The 19,055-nt window shown below is 32.9% G+C and overlaps 1 long non-coding RNA gene across 1 annotated transcript; it reads right to left on the bottom strand.

Moving 5' to 3' along the window:
- Window positions 1-18,088: 18,088 nt before the first annotated feature.
- On the bottom strand, window positions 18,089-19,055 carry LOC110736113. The gene is made up of 3 exons (XR_002514200.1): window positions 18,871-19,055; window positions 18,365-18,422; window positions 18,089-18,276 (listed from the first exon to the last, which is right to left on the bottom strand). It is a non-coding gene; the product is annotated as an uncharacterized LOC110736113 (long non-coding RNA).

Raw genomic sequence — 19,055 nt, forward strand, 5'->3', positions numbered from 1 at the left:
AAGTATTGGAGTGAAATGGGGTTGTTATGTGCACACTCTCTTCATATATATGATATTCATTGTGTTCAAAAGATTCCAGAGCAGTACATAGTGAAGAGGTGGACTAAGAAGGCTATGTGTAGCTATGTTGTTGATGAACATAAATGTGAAGAGGTTAAAGTTGTTCCTTCTGCTGTTTGGAGAGTTCAAATGCTTAGAAAGTATGTTTAGATAGTGACATCATGTCAAGATGACCTTGTAGCAAGAGCTGGAGTAGAGTACACTTTTGATATGTTACGTGAAAAGGTGGAGAGTATTATGGGTCCAATTGAGTTTGAAGATGGTGAAGTTGGTTAAGAAGGTAATGAAGATGCTAATGAAGAAGTAAATGAAGAAATGTTTCCTATAAATAATCCAAAAATAGCTAGGAAAAAGGGTGAGAGAAATTACAGGCCAAAAAGTACTATTGAGAAAGCGTGTAATAAAGGTAAAGCTAAGGGTTGGGAAAAGAAAGTAGATAAATATAAAGATGAAGCTAGAGCTACTGTTGAAAAACCGGGTAATTTTGAACTCTTTATCTTTTTTCTATACTCCTTTCTCTTATAACTGAGCATTTAAGGATTTTATTTTATTTTGCATGTTTTAGATGGTGATGGAGATCCTTTGATTTATTCACATCCAACAGAAGGTTCAAATCTCTTTGTACTTTCAAAGAAAAAGAATGTTCAAAGTAAAAACAGTACAACTTCAACAAATGCTTCTCAACCATCCTCAACAAATGTAAGGATTTTATTGAACATATTGATTATTTATTTGAACATTTTTTATAAAAAAACTACTTTACATTTCATGTGTATTTTTAGGTTTTTGGTAGGGGGGTTAGAAGTGGTTCTCAAGCTGCAAATAGAAAAGGATGCAAAAATAGTAACCCTTCAACTAATTCTCAGTAATCCTCAGCCAATATAATTATTCTACTGAACTTATTTTGATTTATTTTGAATATTAGGTAGTAACTTTTAAACATTTGTTAATTTTGTAGGTTTTTGGTGGTGAAGCTTCAAACAAGTTTGCAACAACTAATGTCTGTCACCATCCTCAGCAAATATAAGTATTTTATTGAATATATTGATTTTTTATTTGAACATTTTTTTTATGAAATAACTTCAAATAACTTTTACTTTGGTGGGGATCTTATAACTGGTTCTCAAGCTATAAATAGAAAAGGATGCAAAAATAGTAACCCTTCAACAAATGCTACTCAGCAATCGTTAGCCAATGTAATTATTCTACTGAACATTTTGTAATATGTTTTGAGCTTTAGTCAATTAATTTTGAACATTTGTTAATTTTGTAGGTTTTTGGTGGTCAAACTTAAAATAACTTTGCAGCAACTAATGCGCAGCCTTCCTCAGTAAATGTAATCTCCTTACTCAATATAGTTTAGTGTTTTGTGAAATTTATTAATTTATATTTGATGTTTTCATCATTATTTTTGTAGTTTGTTAGAAGTGGTTCTCAAGCTAAAAATAAAAAAGCTTCAACAAATGCTACTCAGCCACCCTTAGCAAATGTAATTATTTTATTGAACTTTTTTAAATTTGTTTTGAATTTGAATAAATAAATTCTGAACTATTGTTAATTTTGTGTAGGTTTTCAATGGTCAAGCTTCAACTTACTTTCCAGCAACTGTTGCTCAGCCTTCTTCAACAAATGTAATTTTTTTTACTGGACATACTCAAGTTTATTCTGAACTTCTAATACTAAAATCCGAATGTTTTATCATTTTGTTGTAGGTTTTTGTTGGTGGGGTTAGAAGTGGTTCTCAAGCTAAAAAAAGGAAAGTATCTGAAGTGAATTATAAAAAAGGCTTTCGATATGAGACTAGTACATGGTTTCAAGTAAGTATGAACATTCTCTTTGTTAATATTGAATGTTTGCGTTTCCATTTTGAACTTGTGTTTTCTTATTATTGTTCTTATAATTTTTGTGTTTTTAGTATTTTGATGTTGGTCGCAATGCAAAGAATGAAGGGTCTCATGCTTCTGGATCTTCTAATGTTTCAAATTATGATGAAATGTTATCAATGTTTGACAAGACAAGTAATACATAGATTTATTATTTTTTTGATTAAAATTGTAATAATATACAAATTCTTATTAGTTTTCTATATATAAATCTATTTTTTCATTGTTTTTAAATTTATTATATTATTATTATTATTATTATCAATGGTTTATGTATCAACAAAAAGATTGAACAAATAAGGTATAAAACGAACAACTAGACTTGAATATTTGAACATAAGCTTAAAGTAAACAGTTACTACAAATTTAACATATAATCTCAATCCCAAATTTAACAACATTTTTCTTTCAAACTAAAAATTCAAACATACTTATATAAAACCACAGTTTCTTGCAATGTAATTAAATCTAATCATTAATTCTCCTCAATCTTTCTTCTTGCGGCCATCTTCACTCTGTATCCTTCTCTGTTGGTGTTGCTTAGAATTATTTCTACACAATATTTCACCCTGAGCTTCCGAATTTGATCAATCTAATTTCATAAAAATGAACATAAGATAAAAAGTTTTGAACATATATAGAAAACAAATGAACATACTTATAATTATGAATAAGATTGTTTAAAAACTTACATCATTAGCTACCAAGTCACAAGCCCACTCTACCAAAGGTTCTGTGGTGTATGTCCCCATATGTTTCATCAAGTAAACACCACAATCTTGATGATCCCAATTGCTTCTCCATTTCATCTTAATCAAATCAGTTTTGAAACTCTTTACTTTATTGATATCATCATCTTTGTAATTTTTAATTCGTAGAAAATATGCAAAAGCTTCAAGTTGAAATATGAAATTGATTAATATCTTAACTCTAAAATTGAATTTGCTGAACGCAGAACAAAAGTTAATTGAACAAAGCAAAATTAGTAATTTATCATTTTCTGGGGATTATCTTCATATTTGTGACTTGCTTTCATATGCATTGGTAGCTTTCTGTTATCAATCAAGTCGATTGATGTCATTGTACATGTTGATGCACATTAAATAGTAGTGTTTAGATGCAGCCACAGGAAAAAAGAATTGCATAAAATCCCTTGTCCTTTGAATGTCACTGTTTCTCATTTAGTAGTGCAACCTTTGTGTAAACTTTTTAAATCTTATTTCTTAGGTAGTGTTTGCATTTTCACCTTTCTCTATGCATACTATCAGCTGCATTTTACAACGTAAAATTATGAACATGCAATATAAGAATAATAAACATACCATTTAAGAAAAATGAACATGCGATATAAGAATAATGAACATATAATGTAAAATAATGAACTTGTAAAATAAAAATGAACATTTTGTTGAAGAACTTGCTAAACATAATCTAATAATATGAAGTATATTTACTTACATATGGCATTTTGGAGAAGTAAAGGTCGTGTTTTTTGCCCTTAATGGTCAGAATATGAGCCTAAGCATCAATAACGGTAGTGTCGACTTCTCCATCTGTTCCAAGTGTCTTCATTTCAACTCTGTTGATACTGTTTTCTCCATCATGGTACAGAACCTTACTACTAAAACAAACAAAAAAAATAAATTAAATGTTGATAAAAAAAATGAACAAATAAATTTATGAAAATTGTTAATTAATTTCTAAACAATATAAACTAAGTTATGAACAATAGAGTTTAAAGACAAAACTTACTCATCAAGACCATCACTGAATGCATAATCAAAAAGATTGCATTCATTGCATTAACATTTTTTAACAAATCTTTGTATTTAATCATGAAGGGGGATTTGAGACAAACAGGAAATTTTGTAATTTATCTTCTTAGTCTTTTGTTTGCCTCAACATCCTGTGCTTCTTTTGGTCTAATTCAACAAACATTAAATTACTGTTAAGGTTTTTTGAACAATACAAGTATATTTATAAGCAACATAGGTTATGAATATGAACATTACATCTGTGAACAATGCAAGTATATTTGAATAATAAAGTAAATTTTGATGAACATTATCATTAATATCTTATTAGACAGTTACCCCTTTGATTTTTCAGAAACTATCTCTTCTTTCTTTGTTCATGCTGCTTCTTTAGATATGTAGATTTTAACAATACATTATAGACATATGAGCTTCCAATACAAATAATATTTTAACATTGAAACTTAATATAAAAGTTATATATATATATGTTCTTCTTCTAATTTCATTCAAAAAATTACACTAAATTCCACGCTAATTACATTAGTTCCAAAAAATTTACATTTCTTATACTACACTAGTTGTCCAAAAAATTACAATATATTAGTGATGTTCTGATAGAATAACATTACCCTTTGTGATACTGAAAATCTTTTGACAATGGGTTGTTCAAAATATCAACAAGTGTTGCATTGGTGGTCTCTAATAGGCCGGAAAACTCACTTTGATCAAACATGTCTTCAAAAGGCACATGCATCGACCCTCCAACCATATCACCTTCTGCTTTCCCACCTCCTACCATATCACTTCCAGCCAAATTACCTTCTTCTTTTGTACCAGAACCTAGGGTAAGGGTTAGGTCAAGTGTTCTCCCAACTGTAGCATTTCCTACTCCCATTTGAGATCCACCTCCTATTTCAACTTCTTGTGGGGCAGAGATCTCTGTAGGTGTTTGAGAAGGAGATTCACCAATCCCCAAGTTCCAAGCATTTGCGGGGTCAAATGCATCCCTGATTTTCTGTTTTCCTTTTGCTGCTGCCTTTGCAGCTTCTCTTTTCTCAGCTTGCTTCTTTTCCAAGTACTCTCTTTCAAATTGATCAATTGCTTTTAAGAAAGACTTTGTCCAAAGATCTCTTCATCTTGACTTAATGTAGAAGGATCATTCAATCTCTTCTCAATAAGATCTTCAACAGTTTTGATAAGAAGGTTGTTTGGAAACAACTCTTTTGTAATCTTCTACTTTTCAGCTATTTTTGACACACAGCCTCCTAAATTCTTAACCAAATCAATAAATTCATCCATAAAGTCCTCCTATATGCAAATCAAGAAATGAACATAAAGTTTAACTAATATGAACATGCCTTAAAAGTATGTGAACAACAAAATTAATATATTGAAAATTTTATTTTTTAAATATACATATAACTGATTTGAGCATGCTGTAAAATATTATGAACATATTATATATTATAATGAATTTAACAGACTCATAATTTGAACATATAATTTTATTGTAATAGATATAATTTGATTATATACCACATATATAATTTGATTATATATAATAATAGATATAAATCTGAACATAAAAGAAAAATAATTTCAACACAAATTAAAACGAACCTTGGTTGGCTGATCCTCATTGATTGGCAAAGCATCACTATGTTGTGCATTTGCTTGTTGTTGTTCATTGATTTGTATTCTAGGCAACACATTTCCTAATCCAAATTGTGACTTGCCCTCCAATTTCATTCTCTTATGAACCATATCCTTAGTTCAAGCTGAAATGATTGGGTAAGTCCTTGGTTGCTCAATACTTTTTTTTTTTTTTGCACACGATCACAATAGAACAATTGTATCATTATGAAAAACAAGTGTGAGAGTTTGAAATTATTAATAAGATATTAATAACCACAAGGTATTATATACAATCTGAACAATGATGATAAAAATATGAACACAAGGAACTAAAAATATGAACACAAGATATTAAACTAAATTTTGAACACAAGGCACTAAACTAAAATTTGAATAAGAGGTACTAAACATATGAACACAAGGCCGTAAAATATGAACAAAGACTATAAAATAATAACCAAATAATACCAATAAGAAAGGCAGTGGACCCTTGAAAAAACCCTTGGTGTTTTTCTTCCACTCAGGGACTTTGTCAATCAAGCTTTGAAGCACATACTTGCACTAGTTAAATTCCTTAATTTCAAAACAATCTTGAATTGAGTGTAGGAATTTGTAGTGGCAGTGCAAATTTTGGCTTGTCTTCATCAACGAATCAACAACTAGCACAAGGAAATCAATCACGAACTTTTCAGTTGCTTTACCAGTGTTCATCTCTTTTAACTCAATGTCAGATTTCAGATAATTTCTTTTATGTAAGTCTTTTTCTTTTCTCTTTTTCTCTTTTTCTTGATCAATTTCGTACTTCTCAAAAATCCATTGTGTTTTAGGGCTACCAGTCGTAAAGCCCCAATTTTCCCTCCACTCATCAAAGGAGTCACAATCTCAACATCATCATCATCTTCCTCCTTTTTCTTCAAACAACTCTTTTTTCCTCTTGGGATTCCATATACAATATGCACATCTTCTTCAGTAATATTAATTGACTTGTAGTATGGCAAGTATATAGTGCAGCTATTTTCTTCGAAAGACTTTAAAAGCCACGCACAAAATACTGCATCATTTTGTGGGAGGTTGATAGAAAGTAAGAACCCAAATTCCATTTCTTTAAGTGCTTGCTTTTGTTGTGGGCTTAAGTTGCTTACAAACTTCATTAACTTAACATGTCACACTCTAACACTAAGTTTGTCTTCTTCATCCTTTAAAAATTCATCATCATCATCACTTAAATCAACAACATCATCTACATCAATTAACTCCTCATCATCATCTTTTCTCTTTCTTTTTTTTCTCTAATTTCACCTTTCTCCACTTTTTGAACTTCTTTTGGTTTATTTTTAACTTCCTACGAAAAATGGAATTATTTCAAATTTGTTATTTCTAAACCTCCTTTTAAGATGATTTCCCCCTTTCTGAACTTCTTTTGTTTTGTTCTTAACTTCCTTTAAACAGAACTTTTTATGTTCTGAACCCCCTTCCTTGTTTTTTGAACCATCTTTGTTGATTCTTGAACTTCCTATGCTTCTTTAATCTAAACTGCTTCTTGGGAGCTTTTTCTTCTTGTAACTCTGCTTGTTGTAGGAATTTTTTCCTTCAACTTTTTTTTGTTTCCAACATGTTTTACTTTTCTACCAGAACTGTTTTAAACATTTAAGTTAATTTTGTTAAACAAATGAATATTTTTATATAATTAAATGAACATATTAATAAAATGAAATGAACAAAAAATTTATATAAACATTTTACCTCTGAGATAGTTGTGTAGAACTTACTGAAGTCTGAGTAGTATGTTCAGTTGCAGAAGTTTTTGAAGGGGGTTTAGAGGTTTTTGAAGGGGATCAGAGGTTTCTAGGGGCTTTTCAGTGGTTTTTGGTGGCTTTTCAATTGTTTCTGGTGGCTTTTTAGTGGTTTGTAGGGACTTTACAGCAGTTTTTAGTGGCTTTTAGCGGTTTCTGGTGGCTTTTCAGTGGTTTACGGGGGCTTTTCAATGGTTTCTGGGGCTTTTCAGAAGTTAATTAGGGTTGTTTAGTGTTTTTTGGGGGTAGTTCAGATGTCTATGGGGGTTGTTCAGTGTTGTTCAGTGTAATACTCCCTATTTTTATAATATTTTTTATATATAAATTATTTATTTTATTTATAAATTAAAGTGATTCATTTCATTTTAAATAAATTAATTGTTTAAATATAAAATAAATGTGTATAAAATAATATTATGAGCTAATGATTGGGAAATAAAGTGTTTTAAATTGGGTCAACATCAATAAAAGTGTTGGACTACCTTGTTGGGAGTAAAATAGTTTTTAAGGGCCCAACAAGTTAGCCCCAAAGGAGAATTCAAGGAGGAATAGGATTAGGAATGACAATTGTGTAAATAAGTGTTTTTGGTTTTAAAAAGGGGATATAAATACCCCAAAAACTCAAAGATTACACACTCAAAAATCAATTGTCATATTTTACAAAAATCCAATCTTTTTCTCTTATTTTTCTCTCTCCCCTTTTTCTTCTTTTTCTACTTCTTTCCCACGCATCTATCTCCTCCACTCCACATGCCACCAGCACCACCACCAACCACCGGCGACCACCAGCGTGCACTAGCGACCACCGGCAGCCAGCAGCAGCACCGGCGACCTCCCAGCCGGCCATCGTCCCATCTCTCTCTCTCCTCTCCTTTTCGGTTTTAGTATTAAAGAAGAAAAAAAAACTCTCTTATCCTAATTTAATTTCTAAGATTTTTTAATTAATTCAAAGCATGATTTTAATTATATTTTGATGTTGATTTTGGGTAATTGATGTTGTTAATTTTTTCTTATAATTTTCATATTTTAATTTGATTAAAAACCCTAATTTACAAACCCTACAATTTGGGAATTTAATGTTTATGGATAGGGTTTGGTTCTAGGTTGTTGTGGTTGTTAATTTAATGATTACAACATGTTTTTAATGAGTTTTAAGCCCTCAATTAATGCTGGAATTTAATTATACACACTACTTTTTAATTATTATGTTAGAGTTTGATTACCCATAAAAGGGGAAAAAGGTTTTTGATGATTTAAATATGATTTTCTGGTTTATTAGTGATGTTTTATACTAAACAAGTATGCTGGAATTTTATTTAAGTCATGAAAACTAAGTCTTTTTTTAAAGAGTTTTAAGTACCCACTTAAAGAAAAGGTTTTAAGGCTTTTAAACCATTAAATTGGGTTAATTAGTGAGGTTTAAAATATATTATAGTTTCTGGAAATTTGTGAGAATAGTGGGTTAATTATGGTTATGTATTTTTATTTGTAGGAAGCTTCAAGCTAGGTGATTTCTAGCGAGTGTGACCGAGTTTAGGCGCTATTCAAGGTACGAATGCGCATAGAAATATTTGTGTATGCGTAGTATCATGTTAAGAATGTAAAGTATATTTTAAGTGATAAATTAGTAGCATGTTTGGTTGATTAAATGCTTGGATTGGATGTTGGTTGATCATGAATTATTATGCAAGCATGTGAATATGTTATTTGAGGCATGATACAAGTTGAATATGTATGAATTATGGATTTATGTTTTATTTTCATGTATCAAGGAGGCATGAATTTAATAAGCAAGGCTTATGTATGTTTAAAAGAGCTAAGATTATAAGTATTGAGCATGATACATGATTTTATTTCTCACTCATATATATATGGAGTTGAGTAAAAAAGTTAGCATATCTTATGCACCAAGGTAGTAATAGTGTAATTTTGTGCACAAAACTAGGCAAGAAACCTTAATTAAAATAAATAGTATGTGCTCACAAATTAATTCAAGAAAGAAATAGAAATATGTATGGATGATTATTGTGTTTGTTCTTGATTGATTGGTTGGAGTTATCACAAGTTAAATTGGTAAATCACGTAAAGTGTAAGAGGATACGCACCAAAACTCTTGGAACGTATATACCTTGAGTATGAACATATTGGGGGAGTTATGTGACTATATATTTGATCATAGCTTCTACAGGGGTACAAGACGCTGTACTTTCTTTTATTATTAATGTGCTGGAATTCCGTCACAAGAGTGATATAAAAGGTGCCAATTGGGGTAGCTCCCTAATTAGAACCTCAATATTTTAATGGACTAGTTTTAAGGAAGGAAACTCGTTCAATGCATAATCCAAAGCTATTTATTAATAATTAATATTGCTAGTTATGAGTCAAAGGTAAGTTGACTTGTGAATTGTATGGCGAGCATGTTTTATTTATTATTACTAGGATGATCATGTTAGTGTGGTGCATATGTACTCAACTTTTGCTAATTCGTACTTTTGTGTTTGTGTTTGGCTTTCCTTTAATTTGGCCCTACTATGACCCATTTTAATGGTGAGTAGAGGGGTTGAAATAAAGAGAAAGTGACAAGTAATTAAAGCATGAAGAGCATGAAGGGAATGAGTGCAGAGAGTTATCTGTTATGCTTTCTTAGTTTTATATTTTTGAATTATTGATTATTATTTATGGACTAACATTGTTATGTTTTATTTTAAATTGGTTTTGGATGGACCATGTTTATATTGGTTCCAACTTGTGGATGTTTTAATTTACTTATGTTTTGAGGTTGTGAACTCAAGTTATTTATTTTGAAAAGTTGATTTTTAAATTAGACTTCCGTCGTGTGACTTTAAAAATAGTCTTAGTCATTATCACAGTGGCGGTAATATTTTGGTTATTTCCTAAAATGAGTTTTATTTAGAGTAAAAAGAGAGTTTTAAAATAGAGGTGATCATTGGGCGGGCCATGCCGGGTTCGGGCCGAGCCGAAGCTAAAAAAATTATGCCCATTTCTAGGGGCGGACCGGGTCGGGCCAAGCTTCGGGCCGAAATTTTTGTGCCCAAACTCACCCGAAATGGTCAGGGCGTGCGAGCTTTTCAGGCCATTTTCGGGCCGGGCCAAAAAAAATCATCTAAATATGCATTAAAACGCATTCCCAAACCCGCCTAAAAAAAATAAAGTTTTGGGTCGGGCCCAACTCAATTCTGGGAAAAAAAGTTCTGCCCAAAACCCGCCCAAAATCGGGCCGGGCCGAACTAACTTTGATCACTTCTATTTTAAAAGAAGAGAATTTCTAGGGTATTACATTCAGTGTTTTGTGGGGGTAGTTCAGATGTTTGTGGGGATTGTTCAGTGTTTTGTGGGGGTAGTTCAGATGTCTATAGGGGCTGTTTAGTGGTTTATGGGGGAAATTCAGTGGTTTGTGGGGGCTATTAAGTGGTTATTGTGTGCTGTTCAGAAGTTTCTGGTGGCTGTTCAGTACTTGGTCTGATAATAAAAAAAACAACAATATGAGCAAATAAACAACATCTACACAAATTATTACTTCATACAAACATACTTAATTGAACATCTTTATTACTTCATAAAGCACATAATATATGGACATAAAGCACAGGGTATATGAACATCAAACTGAAAAAATATGAACTAAATAATTGGACTTTCTGACATTTCTTCGTAAAATTCTTCTAATTTTTTTTTTTTATCAACAATTGGACTTCTTTTACATATATCATTTAACTTCTTCTTTTTTGTTGTTCTGATGTTGAACATTTGACTAATTGGACTGTTCATTTAGGGTTAATTTAGTATTCAATTCCAAAAATCAACAATTTAAGATTAATTTGGGAGTTTGAACAATAAATTACTTACACTTCTTTATCTTCATTAGTAGGAGAAGATAGTTTCGATTTTCTACAAAAAATGAATTGAAAGAAAAAATTAAAATGGAAATTATGTTCATGAATTTTGAAATTTGTTGAATTATATTAGCAATATTAACATAATAGTAGCAAATTCGAAGAAATTTAAGCTTTTTAAGACAAAGAAAAATGAAGAGAGGAGAGAAAATTAAAATGAGTAAATGAGGAGAGGTTTTGAATTTATGAGATGAGACAGAAATTTTTAAACGAATTAAAAAAATTGATATGGCGGTTGAGAGAGGAAGAAACACTAGTAGAAAATATGAAATGCGCACCGGTTCAAACCCCCCTTTTGCACCAGTTTTGAACCGGTTTAGATTTGAGGGATGCCAAAAAAAACATTCGCACCGGTTCAAAATCGGTGCCAATTATTTTTTTTGGCACCGGTTAACCGGTGCTAAAATAAATTGCCGCTTTTTTTTGGATTTACTAACAATTGGCACCGGTTCGGTTCAAAACCGGTGCCCTTAATACCCCAAAAAAATAAAAAATAAAAACAATTGGCACCGGTTTCTTTTCAAAACCGGTTCCCTTAATGCCCCAAAAATTTTTTTTTTTTTTTTTTTTTTTTTGCATTTTTTTCACTTAAATTGATATATAAACACTAACATATATATAAAGTTACATATTTTCATTAAAAAAGGCTGTAATATTACAATTTTCGTCCAATAAAATAAAATAAAATACAAGGTGCTACTGTTGCTGTAACCTTGCTGGTTCTGCTGGTGGCTACTGCTGTTGTTGGTCCTTTTTGTTGTGCTGGCTTTTCTCAGGCTCTTGGGTTCTTAAGGCCTGTTCTTAGCTTCTCTGAAGAACAACAATGGTTGCTAGGAAGGCTGCTGGTGCTGTGTGTGGTTGCTTCAGTGGTGTCTGTCCCTGTTGGTGCTAGTGTTCAGCTTATTGTGTTTTGCTTTCTGCCTCTTCTGCTGGGTGTCTGCTGCTGGATGCTAGTCAGGGTGTTTCGATGGTGTAAAGGCCACTGTTGGTTCCTGCTATTGCAAGCTTCTGTTGGTGTTGTTGTTCATTTGCTGGTTGTTTTTCTGCTTATGCTGTTGGCTGCTTTGTCTGTTGTCTGTATGTGCCCCTGGTCTTAGTTGCTGCTTCCGCTCTTTTTTCTGGTTGCTGCAGCCTGGGTTTGGTGCTTCTGGTTTGCTAGTTGCTACGTTTCTTGTTGTTCTGTTGTTGCTGGCTGTTTGGGTGCTATGCTGGTGCTCAAGGTTATTGCTCGAGATGGTTGAGGAAGGTGTTATCGAGAGATTATCCTTCACCATATAGTTAACAGCACCCTTAACATACCTATCTATCTCATCCCGGCTAAATGCACAAAATCTTAAGAGAAATGGTGAAGCAAATGCTAAGGTGAACACTCCGGTAATACCAATCTAACATATACTTGTACTTCTTATATGCTAGATAAAGTTAGAAGTATGAAGTATTAACCAAGTCTGTGGAATTATGCATACTGAACTTAGGCCTTTAGCTTGAAGATGTATACACCTATTTCTTATATTGTGCACGGGGAGCATTCAAAAGCTTACACAACGGCGTGTACATGTATAGCTATTGAAGAATTAGAATACGAGCTCTACTTGTATGATGTCCAATAAGGATAATTTATTTATCAGCTCTCGTTTACTGAAAGTTTAATGCTTCTACTATTTCATCTGGGTGTATGATCAAGCCCTATGTGGTTGTGTATATGTGTGTGTAACACCCCGGTGTACATGTATTGTTATGAATCAATTATTCAATTATACAAAATGATGCAAACAAGAAAGTGAAAATCAAAGAGAACAAGTTCAAGAATTGAGTAATTTTGAAGCAAGCAAAAAAGCAAAGCAAAACTACAATGAAAAGGTGGTGACAATTAAGTGAGGATTATGTAAGATTCTATGTACAGGGGAAGCATAATAAACGACATTACTTGTACTTGAAAATTCAATAACTCGTGCTTAATAATCACCATATTACTACAACAATTGCAAGTGAAGAGTGTAATGAATCACTTGGACTCGGGCTTATCAAGTAGGATAGTAATAAACAGAAAACTTAACAATGTAGAATTAAAAGAGTCAAGGGAACTTAGTAATACTGGTGACAAATGAAGAAGAAATTATACTCCAATTGAAACATTAAACAATAAACTTTAAGGGGATGCCTGGAATGCCGGTAATAGGGGAGGAAAAGTTAATGAATAAAAATTCTGACTTTTTTAAGTGCTTGGATTGAAGGTAATGTTGTATAGGGGTAATACTTTCCCCTCAAAATAGGGGTCATAGTTACTCTAACCCCCCCCCCTTTAGGGTAGCTTTTTTCCCTAGGGTAATTTATATGCATGACATGTACTACTCCGTAAATGTTACGAATAAAATTAATTCAAAAATTCGCAAAATTCATCATCATTCCTCAACAAAAACCGAAATTCATTAACAAAAACTTCACTTCATTCATCAACAGAAAACGTAAATTTCAACAACATTCATCAACAAAACCGCAAATTTCCTCAAAATAAGCAAATAATTCATGAATCCATCAGGGGTTTTCATCCAAAAACTTCTCAAACTGTGTTACCTCACTAGTAGAAAAAGTCAAATGACCACCGCAAAATGCGCACTAGTTTTTAAAAACCGGAACGAAAAAAAATAGGCGGGATTGAGGGAAAAAGTTTTCGCACCGGTTCAAACCAAACCGGTGAGAAAATGAGTTAATCGCACCGGTTAGAACCCGTGCGAATGTTATTGTTAAAAAAAACATCTCGCCCTTTTACCTCTTTCTTTCTCTTTCTGTCTTCTTTCTTCCTTGATCTCTCGTTCTCTCTCATCTCTAGCTCTCAGTCTCAACCATTGCTACTCTCCTTCGAAAATCGCCGTCAATTTGAGCCAAGGACAACCATCATCGCCGCCGCCATCTATTTCCTGAATCTACAACAATGGAGGCTCTCTTGCTTTCTCTTTCCTCAAACTCGCAGAATCTGTTCCGGGAACGATAGAAATCGAAGAATCTGTGTTCTTCGGTGAAGAAAACCTACAACCTAGTTCATCGGGGTTGATTTCCGATCTCAGAACAGAACCAACAGTAGTGGAGTGTAGATCTGGTGGTTCTGGTTCTATAAAACGGACCAAACTCAGTGGTTCTTCTAACCCTAGATCCAGATTGGTTCTGAAAAACGCTCCAAGAGTCTCCTTGTTGACCTGTTGAAGAATTCATGGTGCTGGAGCAAAAATCTCTAGTGAGGAAGATGTACATCTTCCTAATGAGTCCCTCTCTACGAACTGAAATTGCTTGCTCACAGTTCTTGGTAGATTTCTGTAACCCTTACCTTTTCTGTTTTTTTAGTTTTCTGATTTTTTTTAAAATGCTTTACTTGGATGCATGTTTAAGGTGGAGGTAGATGTCTGATTCATGTTGTATGCCAGCAACAAAAGTTGCTGGCCAAGTTGGATTTTGGTAATTGTTGGTAATTGTTGATAGTATTGTTGTTGTTATTGTTGATGGTATTGTTGATGTTGGTAATTGTTGGTAATTGTTGATGGTATTGATGTTGTTATTGTTGATGGTATTGTTGATTCTGGTAATTGTTGGTAATTGTTCATGCCAGGTTGGATTTTGGTAATTGTTGGTAATGTTTCATGCTGGTAAATGTTGATGGTATTGTTAATGGTTATTATTGATGAAAAATTGTTAATAGATGGTATTGTTGATGGTCCCTGAATTGTTGATGGTATTGTTGGTTTTTACTGTTGGTAGTACATTATTGTTGAGAGGATATCATGTGTGCAAGACATACCTTAATGTGTTGAGTCCGTTTGCCGTAAGTAGTTAGACTAATATATAATCCATATGATGAAGGGACTCACTTACATCTTACATCTACTCACTGTGTACTATTAATGTGCCCAATGAACCTCTTTGAGCGGACATGCTGTGTGCTATAGATATCATAATGCGTTGAGTCCCTTGGCTAAAATAGTTACACTAAGATAATCCATATGATGAAGGGACTCACTTTCATCGTACAGCTTCTCACTGTGATTTGCTCCGGTTTGTCCGTTGAGGTAACACAGTTTGAGAAGTTTTGGATGAAAAAAAACCCCCTGATGGATTCATGAATTATTTGCTTTATTTTAATGAAATTGATGTAGATCTTTGTGGTACTTGTAGAGTTTAGTTGATAGCTCCCTACAACAGTAGTTGTTATGATACATGGTTATATAGTTTTGGTTATATAGATGTGTTTGTAAGATTTGAACTTAATTAGTTTTCACCTTAATACATGGTGACTCTAGTAGTTGTTATGATAAGTATCTTTGTATGACCTCCATTTTCTGTTATGTTTTATGTAATCAAATCTGCTTCGTTACCCCTTAAGGTCAACGCAACCTTGTTAAACCTGTAGTTTTTTTTTTTTTTGTATTTCAATTAGTGTACATTTTGTACATTCTGCTTTGTTGCTCCTGCTGCATGCTCCTGCTGTTGAAGTGTCTGCACTCTACAGACCAGATGATGCTATGCTCCTGTTGTTGTTCTGCTCTATAGCTATTGCTACTCCGCTACTGTGTTGCTGCTGTTCTGCTATTTTGGTCTTTCTAAATTTGTAAATTTTCATTTTTTTTTCGACGAAAATTGTAATATTACAACCTTTTTTAATGAAAATATGTTACTTTATATATATGTAAGTGTTTCTATATCAATTTAAGTTAAAAAATGCAAAAAAAAAAAAATATATTTTTTGGGGTATAATTGGCACCGATTTTGAACCGAACCGGTGCCAATTGTTATTAATCCCACACAAAAAAAAAAACGCGGCAATACACTTTTAGCACCGGTTAACCGGTGTGAAAGCTTAGAATTGGCACCGGTTAACCGGTGTGAAATCTTAGAATTAGCACCGGTTTTGAACCGATGCGAAAGTATTTGGTTTTTGGCATCCCTCAAATCTGGACCGGTTCAAAAGCGGTGCTAAATGGAGGTTTTGAACCGGTGCTAATTTACATTTTTCGCCTAGTGCCTCAATGGACAAATCGGAGCAAATCATAGTGAGAAGTTGTACGATGAAAGTGAGTCCCTTCGTCATATGGATTATCCTAGTGTAACTATTTACGGCCAAGGGGCTCAACGCATTATGATATCTATAGCACACAGCATGTCCGCTCAAAGAGGTTCATTGCACACATTAATAGTACACATGCTCATCATTCGTAACAATAATCCAACAACAATAATTCAGCAACAATAACCAGCAACAATAATCCAGCCCGCCAACAACGTATGCTGGTATACAACATGAATCGTTCATCCGCCACTTAAACATGCTTCTAAGTATAGAATTAAAATAAATTTAGAAAACTTAAATAACAGAGAGGTTAGGGTTTCAAAAATCTACCAACAAATGTCAACAAGCAAGTTCATTTCGAACAGGAAGACTCAATTGGAGCATTATGTCAAGGCCATAGCCGAAACTGTAAAGGAGCTCAGGCCACGACGACCCCTGCTCAAGTGCGTCAATTAGGGCTAAGATTAACCCCTTTCAACCTCATCGTTACTCTCAAATAACGCAAGGTGTAATGGGAAAACATTCATGGCCGCCATCGAGGGACTCAAACACAGATCTAGGGTTTTTGATTTGCGAAAAATCGATTGTAGGAAAATCGAACCCAGAAAAACGAAGAAGATGAAGATGAATAGGAATCAATTTTAGGAAAATCGAACCTAGAAAAACGAAGAAGGAGAAGATGAATAGAAAACCGATTTTAGGAAAATCGAACCCAGAAAAACAAAGAAGAAGAAGAAGATGAATAGATGGTGGATGGAAGAAGACAGTGAGAGTGAGGAACAACAGAGCGGGGGGAAAGAGATGATGTTGAGGAGAGAGGAGAGAGGAGAGAGAAGAGAGAGATAAAACGAAAGACTGAGGAAACAAAAAGAAAGTAAAGGGGAAAGAGAAAGAAGGAAAAGGGGCGGTTTTTTTTTTAGGAAAACAATTGGAACCGGTTTGAACAAGTGCCATTTCAAGAAATTCGCACCGGTTTGGTTTGAACCGGTGCCATTGCTCTTACACTAAATCCGGCCTCGTTTTTTTCCCACCAGTTTTTAAGAACCGGTGCGAATTTCTTGGTGCGCATTTGTGTTTTTCTACTAGTGAAACGGTTTTCTCTTAAAACAAAAAACATGAATGCGTACAGGCTCATATGTGTTGGGCGTGTTTTTTGGGAGAATATAGCTATTAGGCTGTTATTTGGGCCTAGTGCACCTATTTCTAGGTGCACCATGGTGCATGTAATGACAAGTGGTTTAAAACAAGGTATTTATTATCTAAGAAAAGAGAATGATGATTCAAAATTTAAATCATGCATGGAGAAATTCAAGTAGTGGAAAATTGTATAAAGAATTGTATGGAAAAAAAGAAAAAGGTAATGAATTTAACCAAATTCACCAAATATATTAAATTGAAAGGAATTTTCTTACTTTGATAGGATTACATATTCGGATATTCCTAATCGAGAAACGCGAAGATCGTAAAGGATTAAAGGGATGATTATCTATTACTAAAACAAGCCAGACTAACATCATTTACCCCAAATTATAAAAAATTAAATACTGAAAAATATTTAAAGAAAAATGCGTAGTTAAGGATGCTAATTGAGCGATTCGATCACAATCTAGGGGGTGCTCAACTCGTGATCGAAAACTGGTGCTCGAGTCGTGATCGTTACTCGTTAAGCTCGTTAAATTAGTGCTCGAGTCGTGATCATTACTCGTTAAGCTCGTTAAATTAGTGCTCGACTCGTGATCGTTTATTTTTTTTTAGCTCGACTCGAGCTCAAAAATGCTCATTACTCGTTAAGCTGCAAAGGCTCGAATCAGCTCATTAACTCAAAAAACTCGATTGCTCGGCTCGTAACTCTCTAAACTCGGTAGCTCGGCTCGTCATCAGCTTGTCTAATTTAATTTTTCTGTTTTTTTAATTGTAACTTAACTATTTAATATTTTCAACTAAAAAAAAGTACTTATTTTTTGCATATATAATTTTCTTAAAACTACCATATAAAATCTAACAGAAAAAATGTATTAACAAATTCAAATTCTTACACTACAAACAATTAGAACATCAAACAAAGTACTACAATCATCATCAAATTTATCACATAACCAAAGAAAATGAATACAAGGAATCATTCTTTTCTTCACTTTGTCTTTGTTGCAAATTCTTCCTGCAATCTTCACCTATATCCTACAAAAAAATAATATATATCAAATCCAAATTAATAAATATTAAACTTATATATAAGATGTAAAAACTTAGATATTAAGTCCAATACCTCAGTATTAGGAAATTGGAAGAATGATTTCTTTTGGTTCTTCATCTCCAAAGTTATTCTACAATCAAAATAATAGTATTAAGTTGAAATAATAGTACAACAAAAAATATTGTATAGATTTAATAACATATTTTAACATAATGAAATTAAAAAATCAACAAAAGATAGTTAATAAGATTAGTGATTGTTTCTTTTGTGAATTGAGTAGTAGTGATGGTGGTCTGCAAAGTCACGAAATCACAAAGCTAGCAAAAAGGAAATGATTCTGATTTCATAATATGCAAACACTAGAAACACCCAAATTAATTGGGTAAACGAATTTAATTTCCACACAAAATCAAACGCCCAATTAATTGTAAATATTGGCTAAAAATCACCCAAATTAATCATCTAGTTTCTCAAGAACATAAAAAATTGTCCAACTATATGAATAAATTTTATCAATAATCGAATAAAACTACAAGAACAACTACAGATCTATAAGAAAAGAGAGTAATAAAACGCACCTGCCATATATTAAAAGCTTGTTCTTTGTCAAAATTGTCGATCTTGATCTCTACTTCCTTCTTCAATAATAGAAAAGAGATTTGAGAAAATTTTGAAGGAGGGTTGAGTGCGTACAGTAGCGGCTAGATGGAGTAAGTGTCTAGGCCTCTAGGGTTTTTGTTTTTCTTTGTGAATGAGTAGTAGA

Source organism: Chenopodium quinoa, unplaced genomic scaffold (genome assembly GCF_001683475.1).
Source record: "Chenopodium quinoa cultivar QQ74 unplaced genomic scaffold, ASM168347v1, whole genome shotgun sequence".
In the NCBI taxonomy this organism is placed as follows: Eukaryota; Viridiplantae; Streptophyta; class Magnoliopsida; order Caryophyllales; family Amaranthaceae; genus Chenopodium; species Chenopodium quinoa.